At 37.7% G+C, this 16994-nt stretch overlaps 1 protein-coding gene across 2 annotated transcripts in view; it reads right to left on the bottom strand.

Moving 5' to 3' along the window:
* Nucleotides 1-16994, bottom strand: part of SBF2 (SET binding factor 2) — a 479646-nt gene that overhangs the window by 266424 nt on the left and 196228 nt on the right. The window lies entirely within an intron of this gene.

The raw sequence follows: 16994 nt of genomic DNA, 5'->3' as shown, positions 1-16994 counted from the left end.
ACTTCTAAATAACACACGGGTCAAAGACAAAATCTCAAAAGAAATTAAAAAATATTTTTAAATCAATGAAAATGAAAATACATCTTAGCAACATTTTTCGAGATTCAGCAAAAGCAGTGCTTAGAGGAAAATTTATAGCATTGTATGTATATATTACAAAAGAAGAAATATCTAAAATCAATAATCTAAGCTTCTATCTTAGGAAACTATAAAAAAAAGAGCAAATTAAATTCAAAGTAAGCAGGTGAAAAGAAATAATAGATTAGAGTAGAAATCAATTAAATTGAAAACAAAATTCAATAGAGAAAATCAACAAAACATAGCTGGTTTTTTGAAAAAAAAATTATTAAAATCAACAACCCTCTAGCCAGCTAACTAAGAAAAAAAAAAGTTACAAATTACTAACATTGGAAATTAAAGAGGCAACAGTACTACAGATCCCATGGACATTAAAAGATAATAAAGAAAGGTCTGGGGGAAGATGGCGGTGTAGGAGGACGCTGGTCTCACCGCGTCCTGCTGATCACTTAGATTCCACCCATATCTGCCTAAATAACCTAGAAAACCGCCAGAAGACTAGCAGAATGGATTCTCTGGAGCCAAGAGTAGATAAGAAGCCCATGGAAGAGGGCAGGAAGGGCAGAGAGGCCTTGCGTGCTACACAGACTGGCGGGAGGAAGCTGGGACAGTGGAAGGGCAGCCCACCGGGCAAGGCAGAGACCCCAAGTCTGGCTTGCAAAAGTGGAGCGGCCGGTCGGAGTGTGTTCTGACAGCCAGAGGGACTTAACATCTGGAATGTTATAAGTCAACAGCTCTGCTCGGAGAGTGGGAGGGCCAGAAATCAACGGGAGAGGGGTTGAGACCCGGAGGACAGAGCTCAGCTTGGCAGGGAACAAAGGCACTGGCCAGCGTCATCTCCCTCACCCATCCCGCAGCCAAAATCCCAAAGGGAACCACTTCCCCTCATGGAACTTGCTTAACCGCAAACACCCAATGCTGTGCTTCTGTGGATCCATCCCTCTGACCTCCCTCCCGGTGCCACAGGGCCCCTCCCGAAGCAGGCCACCAAAGGCAAAGTGACCTGAGTCTGCCCCTCCCACCCCTGTGCACCTTGCCGACCCACCCGGCTAATACGCAGGTTCCCATCAAAGCAGCACCACAAGCCTGGCAGTGTACAAGTAGCCCGGACAGGGGCCACACCACTCCACAGTGAGTCCTGCCCCTGGGAGAGGGGAAGAGAAGGTACACACCAGTATGACTGTGGCCCCAGCGGTGGGCTGGGGGCAGACATCAGGTCTGACTGTGCCTCCGCCCACCAACGCATGCTAAGTCATACAGAGAAAGACAGATACCATATGTTTTCACTCTTATGTGGATCCTGAGAAACTTAACAGAAGTCCACGGGGGAGGGGAAGGAAAAAAAAAAAGCAGAGGTTAGAGAGGGAGAGAGCCAAAGCATAAGAGACTCTTAAAAACTGTGAACTGAGGATTGATGGGGGGTGGGAGGGAGGGGAGGATGGGTGATGGGTATTGAAGAGGGCATCTTTTGGGATGAGCATTGGGTGTTGTATGGAAACCAATCTGACAATAAATTTCATATATTAAAAAATATATAATAAATAATTAAAATATTTATTGTTCATCAAGGGCATTTTAAACTGAAACTGGCTTTTTTTTAGAAAAAAACCGCAAATGTGCAGCTATGAAGAATACAATGACTACAAGTATAGTTTGGGGCTTGCTGCATTCGTTTCTATTAAGGTGCCAGCAGTTTTACCCACCATTACTTTTGCACCATCAATGTAAATGTCAACAAAGTGAAAGAAACCACTAATTATTAGTATTATTATTATGAAAATAGTTTTGACCTCTGGAACTCTATGATTCTGTGTAACACACTTTGAGGGCTGCTGTTCTGGAATATGAAATCCTTTTGATGGCCACAAGAAAGCTTACGACATATGGTCATGGAATTTGGATAGATGGACTGATGAAGAGAAATATACACATAAAGAAAATTACAAGCCAACTTTTCTGTACCAAATTGGTAGAGTAGATGATAAGTTCTAGGTAAATAGATAAGAAGAGATAATTAATTTATTAATTATTATTTTTTAAATGTATAAAATGGCTTTGGAACACAGTAGAGAAACTTCATGATTCTTGGGTCTGTAGGGTTCTGGATATACTGGGAAGTTAAAGAGAAGTCTTCATAGAATAAATGCTATTCAAGTACTCAGTAAATATTTGTTGGATTAATTACTATTTTGAAATAAAAATGTAAAGAAAAATGTTTTCACTTATTTGCTTATTAGTGTGTTTTTAAGTTTGTCATGCTATTCCTATGACATCTGCTTATGGAAATGAGTCTGGTAGAATTTTTCCTTTGGTAGAAAAGCTCTGAACACGATGACTGTCTCTGTCCAAATGTAAGAAACTATCCAGATCTCTTTTTTTGATGTCTCTTTAGACTCAGTCAGGGAGGCAATGAGGCAATGGGGCAATGTAAGGAGAGGCAACATTAAAAAAAGGGGTGGGGGGAGCCTGGGTGGCTCATTCAGTTGAGCATCTGACTTCAGCACAGGTCATGATCTTGCAGTCTGAGTTCGAGCCCCACATCAGGCTCTGCTGACAGCTTGGAGCTTGGAGCCTGGAGCCTGCTTCAATTCTGTGTCTCCCCCTTTCTCTGCCCCTCCCTGCTCACACTCTGTCTCTCTCTCTCTCTCTTCTCTCTGTCAGAAAAATACCTAAACATTAAAAAAAAAAAAGAAAGAAGAAAGGAGGGGCAGGTTTTGGAAGAAATTGATACAGAGGAGAAAGAAACTGTTGTAGATATGATGACAGAAATAGGTTAGATCCCAGTGGGTTAAATTCACAAGAAGTAATGTTTACTTCACTGAATTATATGGCAAGGGCTATTCTGAGCACATTGCATGTGTTAACTCATGTAGACTTCTCAAGAAAACTAGCAGGTAGGTACTAATAGTCTACCTTTTACAGATGAGGAAACTGAGGCACTGAGAAGTTAAATAAATTGCTCAAGATTACACTTATTAAGCAGAATAACAGAAGGTAATCTGGCACAGAAAGCTGCTATATTGGTGAGCTCATTTCTGTTTTTTTTCCATCTCTTGAATAATACTGCTAATCAACATATATACTTTTTCAGATTTTTGAAAATGGACTTTAATTTTTAAAGCAGTTTTAGATTCACAGCAAAATTGAGCAGAAGGTACTAAGAATTCCTATATATTCCCTGTTCCCAAAACCAGCCCCTCACACTATCAATATCCCCAACCACCATGGTGCATTTGTTAAATTGATGAACCTATATTGATTGACACATCATTATCACCCAAAGTCCACAATGTACATTAGCATTCACTCTTGGTGTTATACATTCTGTAGGTTTTGACAAAAGTATAATAGCATGTATCCACCAATATAGTATTATACAGTATCATATGTATATAGTATTATATAGTATTATAGAATTATACATACATTTTCATGCAGTATTATACAGGTTCAATGTCCTTAAAATCCTCTGTATTCTGCCTATTCATGTCTACAATGCCTTCAGTTTCAGGTAAACTATCTTTTTTGCTGCCTCCACAGTTTTGCATTTATCAGAATGCCATGTAGTTGGAATCATACCATATTGTAGCCCTTTTGGAAAGTGGTCTCTCACTTAGTAATACACATTTAAGGTTCCTACATGCCTTTTCAAGGTTTAATAGTTCATTTCTTTTTAGCACTAAAGAATATTCTATTGTCTTGGATATCCCACAGTTTATTTATCCATTCACCTACTGAAGGACATCTTGGTTGCTTTCAAATTTTGGCAGTTATGAATAAAGCTGCAATAAACATTCATGTGTAAGTTTTTGTGTGAACATATATTTTTAACTCCTTTGGGTAAATACCAAGGAGCACAATTGCTGGATTTTATGCTAAGAATATGCTTAGTTTTGTAAGAAAGTATCATACCATCTTCCAGAGTGGTTGTCCATTTGGCATTCCTACCAGCAATGAATGAGAGTTCTGTTGCTCTACATCCTTGTTAGCATTTGGCATTATCAGTATTTTGGATTTTAACCATTATGATAGATAGGTAGTAATATCTCATTGTTATTTTAATTTGCAATTCTTTAGTGACATAGGACGTTGAATTTCTTTTCATATGTTTTTTTTTCTTGTGTATCTTTAGTGAGGTATCTGTTCAGGTCTTTTGCCTATTTTTTGAGTTGTTCATTTTCTTATTGTTGACTTTTTAAGATTTCTTTGTATATTTTATTTTATTGTTTTGAATTATTTTATTTTTTATTTTAGAGAGGGAGAGGGAGAAAAATGTTTTTTTTTTAATTTTTTAAATGTTTATTTATTATTGAGAGACAGAGCATGAGCAGGGGAGGGGAAGAGAGAGAGGGAGACACAGAATCTGAAGCAGGTTCCAGGCTCTGAGCTGCCAGCACAGAGCCCGACGTGGGGCTGGAACTCACACACTGCAAGGTTATAACCTGAGCCGAAGTCGGACACTTAACTGATAGATTGAGCCACCCAGGTGGCCCGAAAGAGAGAGAATCTTAAGAAGGTTCCACACTCAGCACAGAGCCCAACGTGGGGCTCAATCCCACTAACCTAGGGTCATGACCTGAGCCAAAATCAAGAGTCAGATTCCTAACCAGCTGAGCCACCCAGATGCCCCAAGATTTCTTTGTATATTTTAGATACATTATTTAGTATGTCTTTTGCAAACTTTTCTCCCAGTCTTAGGTTTGTCTTTTCATTTTCTTGACAGTGCCCTTTACACAGCAAATGGTTTTAATTTTAATGAAGTCTAGCTTATCAATTATTTATTCCATAGTTCATTGGTTTGGTGTTCTATCTAAAAAGTTATTGCCAAAACCAGAAGTCATCTAGAGTTTTTCCTATATTCTGGGAGTTTTATAGTTTTTTATTTTAACATTTAGGTGTATGATCAACTTTGAGCTAATTTTTTATGAAGAGTGAAAGGTCTGTCAATGTCTAGATTCATTTTACGGTTATCTGGTTATTTCAGCATCACTTGTTGAAAAGACTATCTTTTTTCCACTGCATTACCTTTGGTCCTTTGTCAAAGTTGACTTTGTGTATACTATTTCTGGTCTCTCAATTCTATTTGATTGATCTATTTGTCTTTTCTTTCACGGATCTCACACTGTATTGATTAGTTAGCTTTATCGTAAGTCTTTAAGTCAGATAGTGACTTTGGTCTTTGGCTTTATTCTTATCCAGTATCATATTGGCTATTCTGGATCTTTTGTCTCTCCATATAAACTTTAAAATCAGTTTGTCATATCTACAAAATAACTTGCTGTGATGTTGACTGGAATTGCATTTTACTATTGATCAAGTTTGGAAGAACTGATACTTGGAATTATTGAGTCTTCCTATCTATGAACATGGAATATCTCTTTCTTTAGTTCTTTTTGAGTACTTTTATTAAAGTTTTTATAGTTTTCCTCATGTAAATCTTATATGTGTTTTGTTAAATTTAACTTAAGTTAATTTGGGGGCAGTGGTAATGTAAATGGTAATGTATTTTTAATTTCAAACAGAACTTGGTCATTGTTGGCATGTAGGAAGGCAGTTGACTTTTGTATATACACTTTGTATCCTGGAATTTTGCTGTAATTGTTTATCACATTCAAGAGTCTTTTTGTTGATCCTTTCAGATTTTTTGTATGGGCAATCATGTCATGTGAACAGACAGTTGTATTTCTTCCTCCCCAATCTGTGTACCTTTTATTCCTCCCCACCCTTTTTTTTTTTTTTTTTTTTTGGTCTAATTGCATTAGTTAGGACTTCCAATACAATTTTGAAAAGATGCGGTGATAAGAGACATTCTTGCCTTGTTATTAGTGAGAAAGCTTCTAGCTTTTTACCATTAAGTATGATGTTAGCTGTAGGGTTTTGGTAAATGTTCTATATTGAATTAAGGAAATTCCACTCTATTTTTAGTTTGCTGAAGTTTTTATCATGAATGGCTACTGGATTTTTTAAAATGCTTTTTCTGCATCTATTGATATGGTCATGTCATTTTTTTTTCTTATCTGTCTTCTTGATGTGTTTATTAACAAATGTTAAAACAGCCTCATAACTGAAATCAATTTTATCTGGTTGTAGTTTATACTTCTTTTCATACATTGTTGCATTCAATTTGTAAATATTTTGTTGAGGGTTTATGCATCTATGTTCATGAGGGGAAGTGAACTGTAGTTTTCTTATGATTTTTTTTTTCTGTTTTTGCATTTGGATAATATTGGCTTCATAGAATGAACCAGGAAGAATTACCTTTGATTCTATCTTCTGGAAGAGATTGTAGAAATTCTTCCTTAAATGTTTAGTATTTTCACCAGTGAACACATTTAGGCCTAACGCTTTCTGGTTTGGAAAGTTATTAGTTATTGATTCAATTTATTTAATGGATATAGACCTATTGAGATAGTTTATTTCTTCTTGTGTGAGTTTTATCAGATTGTGTCTTTCAAGGAATTGATACATTTCATCTAGCCTGTCAGATTTGTAGGCATAGAGATGTTTGAGGTATTTCTTTGTTATCTTTTTTTTCTATATCAGACAAACTAGACTTTTTTTTTAATGTGAAATTTATTGTCAAATTGGTTTCCATACAACACCCAATGCTCATCCCAAAAGATGCCCTCCTCAATACCCATCACCCATCCACCCCTCCCTCCCACCCCCCATCAATCCTCAGTTTGTTCACAGTTTTTAAGAGTCTCTTATGCTTTGGCTCTCTCCCTCTCTAACCTCTACTTTTTTTTTTTTTTTCCTTCTCCTCCCCCGTGGACTTCTGTTAAGTTTCTCAGGATCCACATAAGAGTGAAAACATATGGTATCTGTCTTTCTCTGTATGACTTATTCCCCTTAGCATAACACTCTCCAGTTCCATCCACGTTGCTACAAAGGGCCATATTTCATTCTTTCTCACTGCCACATAGTACTCCATTGTGTATATAAAACCACATTTTTTTTATCCATTCGTCAGTTGAGGGACATTTAGGCTCTTTCCATAATTTGGCTATTGTTGAGAGTGCTGCTATAAACATTGGGGTACAAGTGCCCCTATGTATCAGCACTCCTGAATCCCTTGGGTAAATTCCTAGCAGTGCTATTGCTGGGTCATAGGGTAGGTCTATTTTCAATTTTTTGAGGAACCTGCACGCTGTTTTCCAGAGCGGCTGCACCAGTTTGCATTCCCACCAATAGTGCAAGAGGGTTCCCGTTTCTCCACATCCTGGCCAGCATCTATAGTCTCCTGATTTGTTCATTTTAGCCACTCTGACTGGTGTGAGGTGATATCTGAGTGTGGTTTTGATTTGTATTTCCCTGAAGAGGAGCGACGTTGAGCATCTTTTCATGTGCCTATTGGACATCTGGATGTCTTCTTTAGAGAAGTGTCTATTCATGTTTTCTGCCCATTTCTTCACTGGATTATTTGTTTTTCTGATGTGAAGTTTGGTGAGCTCTTTATAGATTTTGGATACTAGCCCTTTGTTGGATATGTCATTTGCAAATATCGTTTCCCATTCCGTTGGTTGCCTTTTAGTTTTGTTGATTGTTTCCTTTGCTGTGCAGAAGCTTTTTATCTTCATGAGGTCCCAATAGTTCATTTTTGCTTTTAATTCCCTTGCCTTTGGGGATGTGTCAAGGAAGAAATTGCTGCGGCTGAGGTCAGAGAGGTTTTTTTCCTGCTTTCTCCTCTACGGTTTTGATGGTTTCCTGTCTCACATTCAGGTCCTTTATCCATTTTGAGTTTGTTTTTGTGAATGGTGTGAGAAAGTGGTCTAGTTTCAACCTTCTGCATGTTGCTGTCCAGTTCTCCCAGCACCATTTGTTAAAGAGACTGTCTTTTTTCCATTGGATATTCTTTCCTGCTTTGTCAAAGATTAGTTGGCCATATTTTTGTGGGTCTAGTTGTGGGGTTTCTGTTCTATTCCATTAGTCTGTGTGTCTGTTTTTGTGCCAATACCATGCTGTCTTGATGATTACAGCTTTGTAGTAGAGGCTAAAGTGTGGGATTGTGATGCCTCTGGCTTTGGTCTTCTTCTTCAAAATTACTTTGGCTATTCGGGGCCTTTTGTGGTTCCATATGAATTTTAGGACTGCCTGTTCTAGCTTCGAGAAGAATGCTGGTGCAATTTTGATTGGGATTGCATTGAATGTGTAGATAGCTTTGGGTAGTATTGACGTTTTGACAATATTTATTCTTCCAATCCATCAGCAGGGAATGTCTTTCCATTTCTTTATATCTTCTTCAATTTCCTTCATAAGCTTTCTATAGTTTTCAGCAGACAGATCTTTTACATCTTTGGTTACATTTATTCCTAGGTATTTTATGCTTCTTGGTGCAATTGTGAATGCGATCAGTTTCTTTATTTGCCTTTCTGTTGCTTCATTATTGGTGTATAGAAATGCAACTGATTTCTGTACATTAATTTTGTATCCTGCAACTTTGCTGAATTCATGTATCAGTTCTAGCAGACTTTTGGTGGAGTCTATCGGATTTTCCATGCATAATATCATGTCATCTGGAAAAAGTGAAAGCTTGACTTCATCTTTGCCAATTTTGATGCCTTTGGTTTCCTTTTGTTGTCTGATTGCTGATGCTAGAACTTCCAACACTATGCTAAACAACAGCGGTGAGAGTGGACATCCCTGTTGTGTTCCTGATCTCAGGGAAAAAGGTCTCAGTTTTTCCCCACTGAGGATGATGTTAGCTGTGGGCTTTTCATAAATGGCTTTTATGATCTTTAAGTATGTTCCTTCTATCCCAACTTTCTCGAGGGTTTTTATTAAGAAAGGATGCTGAATTTTGTCAAATGCTTTTTCTGCATCGATTGACAGGATCATATGGTTCTTATCTTTTCTTTTATTAATGTGATGTATCACATTGATTGATTTGCGAATGTTGAACCAGCCTTGCATCCCAGGAATGAATCCCACTTGATCATGGTGAATAATTCTTTTTGTATGCTGTTGAATTCGATTTGCTAGTATCTTATTGAGAATTTCTGCATCCATCTTCATCAGAGATATTGGCCTGTAGTTCTCTTTTTATACTGGGTCTCTGTCTGGTTTAGGAATCAAAGTAATACTGGCTTCATAGAATGAGTCTGGAAGTTTTCCTTCCCTTTCTATTTTTTGGAACAGCTTGAGAAGGATAGGTATTATTTCTGCTTTAAATGTCTGGTAGAATTCCCCTGCAAGCCATCTGGCCCTGGACTCTTATTTGTTGGGAGATTTTTGATAACTGATTCAATTTCTTCGCTGGTTATGGGTCTGTTCAAGTTTTCTGTTTCTTCCTGTTTGAGTTTTGGAAGTGTGTGGGTGTTTAGGAATTTGTCCATTTCTTCCAGGTTGTCCAGTTTGTTGGCATATAATTTTTCATAGTATTCCCTGATAATTGCTTGTGTTTCTGAGGGATTGGTTGTAATAATTCCATTTTCATTCATGATTTTATCTATTTGGGTCATCTCCCTTTTCTTTTTGAGAAGCCTGGCTAGAGGGTTATCAATTTTGTTTATTTTTTCAAAAAACCAACTCTTGGTTTCAGTGATCTCTTCTACACTTTTTTTAGATTCTATATTGTTTATTTCTGCTCTGATCTTTATTATTTCTCTTCTTCTGCTGGGTTTGGGGTGTCTTTGCTGTTCTGCTTCTGTTTCCTTTAGGTGTGCTGTTAGATTTTGTATTTGGGATTTTTCTTGTTTCTTGAGATAGGCCTGGATTGCAATGTATTTTCCTCTCAGGACTGCCCTTGCCTTGCTGCATCCCAAAGCGTTTGGATTGTTGTATTTTCATTTTCGTTTGTTTCCATATATTTTTAAATTTCTTCTCTAATTGCCTGGTTGACCCATTCATTCTTTAGTAGGGTGTTCTTTAACCTCCTTGCTTTTGGAGGTTTTCCAGACTTTTTTCTGTGGTTGATTTCAAGCTTCATAGCATTGTGGTCTGAAAGTATGCATGGTGTGATCTCAATTCTTGTATACTTATGAAGGGCTGTTTTGTGACCCGGTATGTGATCTGTCTTGAAGAATGTTCCATGTGCACGCGAGAAGAAAGTATATTCTGTTGCTTTGGGATGCAGAGTTCTAAATAGATCTGTCAAGTCCATCTGATCCAATGTATCATTCAGGGCCCTTGTTTCTTTATTGACCGTGTGTCTAGATGATCTATCCATTGTTGTAAGTGGGGTGTTAAAGTCCCCTACAATTACCACATTCTTATCAATAAGATTGCTTATGTTTGTGAGTAATTGTTTTATATATTTGGGGGCTCCTGTATTCGGTGCATAGACATTTTTATAATTGTTAGCTCTTCCTGATGGATAGACCCTGTGATTATTATATAATGCCCTTCTTCATCTCTTGTTACAGCCTTTAATTTAAAGTCTAGTTTGTCTGATAGAAGTATGGCTACTCCAGCTCTCTTTTGACTTCCAGTAGCATGATAGATAGTTCTCCATCCCCTCACTTTCAATCTGAAGGTGTCTTCAGGTCTAAAATGAGTCTTTTGTAGACAGCAAATAGATGGGTCTTGTTTTTTTATCCATTCTGATACCCTATGTCTTTTGGTTGGCGCATGTAGTCCATTTACATTCAGTGTTACGATAGAAAGATATGGGTTTAGAGTCATTGTGATGTCTGTAGGTTTCATGCTTGTAGCGATGTCTCTGGTACTTTGTCTCACAGAATCCCCCTTAGGATCTCTTTTAGGGCTGGTTTAGTAGTGACGAATTCCTTCAGTTTTTGTTTGTTTGGGATGACCTTTATATCTCCCTCTATTCTAAATTACAGACTTGCTGGATAAAGGATTCTCGGCTGCATATTTTTTCTGTTCATCACATTGAAGATCTCCTGCCATTCCTTTCTGGCCTGCCAAGTTTCAGTAGAGAGATCAGTCACGAGTCTTATAGGTCTCCCTTTGTATGTTAGAGCACGTTTATCCCTAGCTGCTTTCAGAATTTTCTCTTTATCCTTGTGTTTTGCCAGTTTCACTATGATATGTCATGCAGAAGATCGATTCAAGTTACGTCTGAATGGAGCTCTCTGTGCCTCTTGGATTTCAATGCCTTTTTCCTTCCCCAGATCAGGGAAGTTCTCAGCTATGATTTCTTCAAGTACACCTTCAGCACCTTTCCCTCTCTCTTCCTCCTCTGGAATACCAATTATGCGTAGATTATTTCTCTTTAGTGCATCACTTAGTTCTCTAATTCTCCCCCCATACTCCTGGATTTTTTTATCTCTCTTTTTCTATAACTTGATCTTTTAATTCACCTATTCTCTCCTCTGCCTCTTCAATCCGAGTGGTGGTCGCCTCCATTTTATTTTGCAGCTCATTAATAGCATTTTTAGCTCCTCCTGGCTGTTCCTTAGTCCCTTGATCTCTGTAGCAATAGATTCTCTGCTGTCCTCTATACTGTTTTCAAGCCCAGCGATTAATTTTATGACTATTATTTTAAATTCACTTTCTGTTATATTGTTTAAATCGATTTTGATCATTTTGTTAGCTGTCACTATTTCCTGGAGATTCTTTTGAGGGGAATTCTTCCGTTTCGTCATTTTGGATAGTCCCTGGAGTGGTGCGGAACTGCAGGGCACTTCCCCTGTGCTGTCCTGAATAACTTGCGTTGGTGGGCAGGGCCGCAGTCAGACCTGATGTCTGCCCCCAGCCCACCACTGGGGCCACAGTCAGACTGGTGTGTACCTTCTCTTCCCCTCTCCCTGGGGCGGGACTCACTGTGGGGTGGGGTGGCCCGTCTGGGCTACTTGCACACTGCCAGGCTTGTGGTGCTGGGGATCTGGCGTATTAGCTGGGGTGGATCAACAAGGTGCACAGGGACGGGAGGGGCAGGCTCAGCTTGCTTTTCCTTTGGTGATCCGATTCCGGAGGGGCCCCTCTTCCGTGGGCCTCTTGTCTACGCTTGGCTCTGGAGAATCCGTTTTGCTAGTCTTCTGGTGGTTTTCTGGGTTATTTAGGCAGGTGTGGGTGGAATCTAAGTGATCAGCAGGACATGGTGAGCCCAGCGTCCTCCTAAGCCACCATCTTTCTCTCGCTTAACAGACTGTAAGATGCCAGTCCCCTGCTCAGTTTCAATTTTGCAATTATCACAGTCAATATTTTGGACTTTTACACAGCCAGACCCTGATGACTTGGCATTCAAATCTCATCCACAGGCCAGTCTCACCACCAGCCAGTCAACTTGACTACTATGCCTACTCAAGTCAAAGGGGGTCGTTTGAGAGGATTTGTTGAAGCAAGAGCAAGACTGCTCACTTTCTCTGGCAATTTAAACCTCAATCGCACACGCCTCACAGCAAGTTGAAATTTCAAAGCTCTAAGTATCCTATTTTAATTTAATTATAACTTGACCCTTGAGTATACAACTTTTTAAATATCCTGTGTTTCAAATAGTATATATAAAGAACTTTTGCTGCATAAAGAAGTATGATAGTTGTTTAGAGAAAAACTACTTGTGTAACTGTTTAAGTTGTGAGCTGAACTAGCTGCCTTTTTTTTTTTCAAGAACACCCTTTTTTACTGGAAAGAATAACTGACAGACGAATATGCTTATACAGATTTATGTATTTGGCAGACATTTTCTCAAAACAAATGAAGTGGGTGGGCCTGTCATTTTAAGAGAAAGATCTGAAACTATGTGTTACCAATGATAAATGAGCTTTTAAGCACTGTCATGAGTCTCCTAGCTTTTGCACTTCTGATGAATGTGACAGTAATATTAAATAATGTAATATTTAAAATATTATATATTAATACGTGTCAATATTTGGAAGATCTGCGTAACTCACTGATTTCATATCACTGTAAAATGACCAAGGTATAATATTACAAAATCATGCATGGTTAAAAGACCCATTCAAAGTGCTAGTCAGACCAGCAGACTGTTTTTATTTTTTTACTTATATATAGAGAGAGATACTGCACACATGCGAGCGGAAGACATGGGCAGAGGGAAAGCGAGAATCTTAAGGCTCAATGCTAAGCACAGAGCCCGATGCAGGATTCAATCCCACAACCCTGAGATCATAACCTGGGCTGAAATCAAGAGTCAACCAAATGACGCACCCGGCACCCCTCAACAGATTTTAAGGTAACACTATGAAAGGTTCATTGATGTGTTTACACATTTCACACTGCATCTAATTTAAAAAAATTACTATTGGTTGAGCTTTGGTATAGTATTCAAGTAAGAGTTTCCAAAATTATATGAAAAGGCTATTAAAATATTCCTCCTTTTTCCAACTACATATCTGTAAAAAACCTGACTTTCTTACTATACTTTACCAAAACAACATATTGTAAGAGCTTGAATGCACAAGCAGGCATGAGAATCCAGCTGTCTTTTAGAGCCAATATCAATGATATGATATTGACAAAAATATAAAACAATACTACTCTTTTCTCTATTTTTTATTATGGAAAGTATAGTTATTTTTCCATAAAAATATGCTATTTAATATGTGATGGCTTATTATGATTTTAAATGATTAAATTGTTTAAAATTTTCTAGTTATAATTTTTTTTAATGTTCATTTTTTTAAATGTTTATTTATTTTTGAGAGAGAAAGAGACAGAGCATGAACAGGGGAGAGGCAGAGAGAGGGAGACACAGAATCTAAAGCAGGCTCTAGGCTCTGAGCTGTCAGAGCCTGATGTAGGGCTTGAACTCATGAACTGTGAAATCATGACCTGAGCCAAGGTTGGACACTTAACCAACTGAGACACCCAGGTGCCCAGAAACTAACGTTTCTTTATTTTGAGAGAGAGAGAGAGAGAGAGAGAGAGAGAGAGACACCTGGGGAGGAGCAGAGAGAGAGAATCCCAAGCAGGCTCCAAAATGTTATCACAGAACCTGATGCTGGGCTTGAGATCTCACAATGGTGAGACCATGACGTAAGCTGAGGCAAAGAGTTGGATGCTTAACCAACTGTGCCACCCCGGCGCTCCTCTAGTTATAATTTCCAATACATAAATGAATAGATAAAAACTACGTAAATAAAACTTTTTGGGGATACTCAATAATCTATAAGAGTATAAAGTGTGAGGCCCAAAATTGTGAAACCTCCTATTTTAGTGAAATGGGTATTAACATGTAACTAACCTTGGCTGAAGCTATTTGGATAGCAGAAAAGTATACTCCTTGGTGGAACTAGGGAGTCTTCTCAGGTTACAACAAAACTCAGAGGTGTCTTTCAAAATCTTCTTGCTCTTTCTCATCAAACTTCTTTTCAGAATTAGGTACATCATGTTCTCTTTTTTTTTTTTTTAATGTTCATTTTTGAGAGAGAGAGAGAGAGAGAGAGAGCAAGCTGGGAGGGGCAGAGAGAGAGGGAGGCAGAGGATCCAAAGCAGGCTCTGCACTGACTGCAGACAGCCTGATGTGGGGCTTGAACCCATGACCTGTGAAATCATGACCTGAGCCCAAGTTGGACACTTAATCAGCTGAGCCACCCAGGTGCCCCTAGGTACATCATTTTCTAAAGTGAGTTTCACAGTCAAGAAAGAAATGTCTGAGCCTGGGTGATAAAATAATATCAGGATACTGCCTGAATTATCAATTCCACTTGCTCAACAAACAACTCTTCTGACACAAAGTGAATATGTTCTGTGAATTAATAACAAATAGAACCATTATCTTAGAGGTCAGTAATTCATTATCATTAGCTGCTCATTAGGCTTGGTAAATGACATTAAATGCCATTCACTACAGAATGACTACATATTTTCACAAAACTTAAATGAAATTATAGGTTTCCAGTGAGGATTAAGCATAATCTCTTTATGTTATTTTTAACTCTATCACATATACTGACTTTTCAATTCAAAGGTACCAGTCATAGAGCACAGTTCACAAATAACTTTCATAAGCAAGCAGGTCTATTACTTAAATGAACAAATATTTGCTGCTTAAAACTAGAAGCAATTCTTAACATACCCACTTTTCTCAAGTACTTTATATAAACACAGAATATAATGAAAATATTATAGAATAACCCAAAATGTCCATAGTACTATTTTGATTAATCTGACTGATCTCTCGAAGGTGAAATATTATAGAAGGTTCTTTGGAGAAAAGTTACCCTTAACATTTCACAAGACCTTCATCCAAATCTAAAATTTATAGCTCACTGAGACACAGTTTTCTGTGTAAACTTTAATTTAAAAACTTAAGTGGTGTCCCTTTAAAACATAAAATCTGTAAGAAAATTTCTTCTTCTAACAGAAATAATAAATATAAAACATCCAGAAGGAGCATATGAAAGCTTGGATAGTAAGACCTCCTTAGGTACTTAAATGGCCTCATTGTTTACATTATAAAGGGCATTCTGTTAAATTCTGATGAGAAAAAAGGTATTAATGATAAAACTTCTGGGAAATTCCAAGGATCAGTTTTCAGATTCAATAAGTACTTCTACAAAACTAACTTAATGTGACCACAATTAAGATAGTAATGGTAAGTCATGGCAGGCCTGGTCAGATATTTTTTACTAAATTTTGCACAAAGATGCTGTCAAGATAGACACTGGTTATATCTGAGATCTCCTATTTCACATATATAATTACAGCAATAAAGGAATTATTTTATATTATGCATTTAAAAATATGAGTAGAATAATCTTGATAGGAAATTTTGATGCTGTATTCTTGAACAAAATGAATATAAAAATATTCAGAAAATAAGCAAGAGCTCACACAACTGAGTTTATAGAAATGTTTTTTCAAAGGATTTAAAATTTCAAGAATGTTAAAGGTTTTTGGAGGTTTCAATTTTCAAAGGATTTTAAATTCAAAGGAAATTTAACCTCCAGTTAAAATGTCTACTTTTTGGGGCGCCTGGGTGGCTCAGTTAGTTAAACGTCCGACTTCTGCTCGGGTCATGATCTCACGGTTCGTGAGTTCCAGCCCCGTGTTGGGCTCTGTGCTGACAGCTCAGAGCCTGCATCCTGCTTTGGATTCTGTGTCTCCCTCTCTCTCTGCCCCACTCCTGTTTGCACTGTCTCTCTCTGTCTCTCAAAAATGAATAAACATTAAAAAAAAATGTCTACTTTCCAAATTCCACTGTATCATAAGATTAAGCAATAACAGAATTTGGGGTATAAGAGATGATCCTGTTATTTAATGAGAAGTATTACTCATAGGATTTGAATTAAAATATAATAATACTAGCTGGTTCACCTACTTCAAATCTTACTAAAAGTATGCTGAGGAAGTAATAAGCAATGAGGGAGTGGACACTACAATTCTTGAACCTGAGCTCAAGTCACATTTCTGACAGGAATGTGAGAAAATGTTTAGACAGCTGGAAACAGAACAGTCACTAAAAGACAGTAAGCAAAATGATAAGCATTGAACAAACAGGATAAAATCAGGAGTTTTCTTTCCCCAGTGTCTTTATTGGCAAACAGAAAAAAAAAAATGCTATCACAGGTGCAAAATCTAAACTGTTTAGAATTGACTGTCATAACCAACTGGCCTATATTTTGCCCTCCTTTTTCAAGTCACTAAGGAAACACATCTATTTAGGGTGATACTATCAATGAACACACTATGTAAGTTGACAAATAATATTTTCATACATATATGACTATATTTGCAGCAGCTTGTTTTTGACTATATGTTTTGACTATAAACACCTGACCCCTCATCATTTCACACAGATCATGCTCATACAAATTTTGCAACATACAAGAGGCAAAACAGATGAACATAAGGGAAGGGAAGCAAAAATAATATAAAAACAGAGAGGGGAACAAAACATAAGAGACTCTTAAATACAGAGAACAAACTGAGGGTTGCTGGAGGGGTTATGGGAGGGGGGGATGGGGTAAATGGGTAAGGGGCATTAAGGAATCTACTCCTAAAATCACTGTTGTACCATATGTAACTAACTTGGATGTAAATTTAAA

Source organism: Acinonyx jubatus, chromosome D1 (assembly GCF_027475565.1).
Source record: "Acinonyx jubatus isolate Ajub_Pintada_27869175 chromosome D1, VMU_Ajub_asm_v1.0, whole genome shotgun sequence".
NCBI lineage: Eukaryota > Metazoa > Chordata > Mammalia > Carnivora > Felidae > Acinonyx > Acinonyx jubatus.
This window is presented reverse-complemented; position numbering and strand designations above follow the sequence as displayed.